Source organism: Trichechus manatus, unplaced genomic scaffold (genome assembly GCF_000243295.1).
Source record: "Trichechus manatus latirostris isolate Lorelei unplaced genomic scaffold, TriManLat1.0 scaffold00295, whole genome shotgun sequence".
Taxonomy (NCBI): domain Eukaryota; kingdom Metazoa; phylum Chordata; class Mammalia; order Sirenia; family Trichechidae; genus Trichechus; species Trichechus manatus.
Window position 1 is genome coordinate 1,290,758 of NW_004444231.1, and position 2,366 is coordinate 1,293,123.

General features: G+C 39.9%; 1 long non-coding RNA gene across 2 annotated transcripts in view; it reads left to right on the forward strand.

The window, feature by feature from the left end:
- Positions 1-1,894, forward strand: part of LOC111819184 (uncharacterized) — a 3,486-nt gene extending 1,592 nt beyond the window's left edge. Inside the window, exons 2-3 of one of the 2 annotated variants that reach the window (XR_002822939.1) lie at positions 601-709; positions 959-1,894. This is a non-coding gene — a long non-coding RNA (uncharacterized LOC111819184). The remainder of the gene's footprint in view (positions 1-600; positions 710-958) is intronic. The other variant, XR_002822938.1, reaches the window with a different exon arrangement.
- The last annotated feature ends 472 nt before the right edge of the window (positions 1,895-2,366 follow it).

A 2,366-nucleotide genomic window follows, 5' to 3' on the forward strand; every position in this document is an offset into this window, starting at 1 on the left:
CTTCTTTCCTAGCATCCTGCTTCACCAGCCTTTCTCTCTGTCTCTCTCCTCCCTCAGGCCCTCTTCTCCCCTTTGTCTCCACCACCCTCTCACTCTTGAACTGCAGCACTAGCGCCACCCCTCCCTGCCACACACAGACTAGTCTCCCTATAGTGGTCAGCCATCCTGCTAAGGTAGGTCAAATTGTGCCATTAATTCACTTAAAAGGCTCTAGTGGCTCCCGTGTCATTCATGTAAAAACTCTAGAATGCAAGGTCCATGAGCACAGCAGGTTTGGGCTGTTTTGTTCAGAGTATGTAGAGCATGCCTGTACATAGTAGGCATTAAAGTAATTTTTGGATGAACGGATGAATGACAAATATGATTGTAGAAAATTTTACTTGCATCACATAAAAATCACAAAATGGAAAATACAAAAACAAATTAGGAAAGATTTGATTTTATGCAGCTAGTGTGCATGACAGTTGATAACTTCAGTGAAGAAAATGCCATGTGCTTATCCATGGCGGACCTGAGCCTGCGTGTTAGTTTTCTACTGCTGCGTCACAAATTGCCACAAACTTAGTGGCATAAAACAGCAGCCATTTTTTTTGTTCACAGTTCTGTATGTCAGCTGTCCAGGCGTGGTGTGGATGGATTCTCTGAACAGGGTTTCGCAAACTTGTGCTCTCATCTGGAACTCAGGATTCTCCTCCAAGCTCCTACAGAGGTATTTGCAGAATTCTGTTTCTTGCAGGTGTAGTCCTGACATCCTCATTTCCTTACTAGATGTCAGGGAGGAGGTCCTCCCAACTCCTGTTGGCCACCAGCATTCCTTGCCGTGTTGCCCCCTCCATCTTCAAGCCCATAGTGTAGACCCTCCCTCACATTGAACCCCTATCACCCTTTGAATCTCTTTGCTCAGGAAGAGCCCAGTCCTTTTAAGGGCTCACCTATTCGATAATCTTTCTGTTTTAAGGTCAACTGATTTGGACCTTTCTTACATCTGCAAAATCTCTTCACAGCAGCAGGTCCATTGGTGTTTGATTGAATAACTAGGGGAAGATGAATAACCAGAAGATCAATTCATATCATGGGGGCCATCTTGGAATCCGCTCAGCATGGCCTGGTGTTTCCTTTTGTGTTTTTTTTGGTTACAATTGGAAATAGAAGTTCAAGTAAATAGCTTGTTGTGATTGGTAATAAAATACAATCTGTTGACTTAGCCTTGAAATTATTCTTAAATTTGAAAATCAAGTAATGATACATTTAATGTCTCATAGCTAATTTAGAGCAAATCAAAATTAACATGCAATAATTTCTTATCGTCTTTGGACACAGTATTAGTTATCTGCTTTTGCCTAACAAATTCCCCCAAACTTAGCAACTAAAGGCAATAAACATTTTTCTTCCAGTTTCCAAGGGTCAGTAATCAGGGAAGTTTACCTGAGTGTTTGTGGTTCAGCGCCTCTCAAGAAATTATAGCCGAGACGTCGGCCAGGGCTGCATCATCTGAAGGCTTGGCTGGGGCTGGGGCTGCAGCATCAGCATCTGATATGGCTCACTCGTGGCTGTTGAGAGAGGCCTCAGTTCCTCAATGGCTGGTCCCAGGAGGTGTATGATATAGCAGCTGGCTTCCGCCAGAGCAAGTGATCTGAGAGAGAGTCCAAGATGGAAATCACAATGTGTTTTGTCTCCTAGACTCAGAGATAAAACTCTATTCCTAAGACCAGTCTACACTTAAGAGGAGAGAATTAAGCTCCACCTTTTGATGGGAAGAGGATCAAAGAATTATATGTTAAAACCAAAATTAAAATTAAGTATCATTTCAGGATTTTGTAAATCAAATGCTGCTTTTTATCTAATTATTGTTCTTTACTGCTTCATGTTTAAAAAAAAGTAATGATTAAAAGTTTGAAACAGACGAGAGATACACAGATATTTCATTCTTCTTGGAAATGCCTTTGTTAATAATATTTTCATTAATTTACAACAATGTTGAAAATGTAGAGTAGCTAGAGTAAATGGCTTGGGTGCCATAACAATAATGCTTTTAAGATAATAACTATCTTTGTTTTTTTCTTGAACTTTTAAAATTAGATTGTTAAGAATGCAAAAAATATTAGCTAATAAGTGACAATTTTCGCATTCAAGTATCATCTTCAAAAATATTTGCCTAATGAGATTGATTTTCAGCTGGAAAAATGTGAAGTTCATACCTCAGTGTGTGCACCTACCTTAGTATCACCGTGACACTTCGGATGTGAGGTGGTTGGCAAAAAGGTTAACTCCAATCTAGGAACCAAATGTTTTCGAACACCTGACTATTGATCAGGCATAATAAATCTAACGTCTTTCACCGTGATTTTCAGTGTGATTTACTAGAA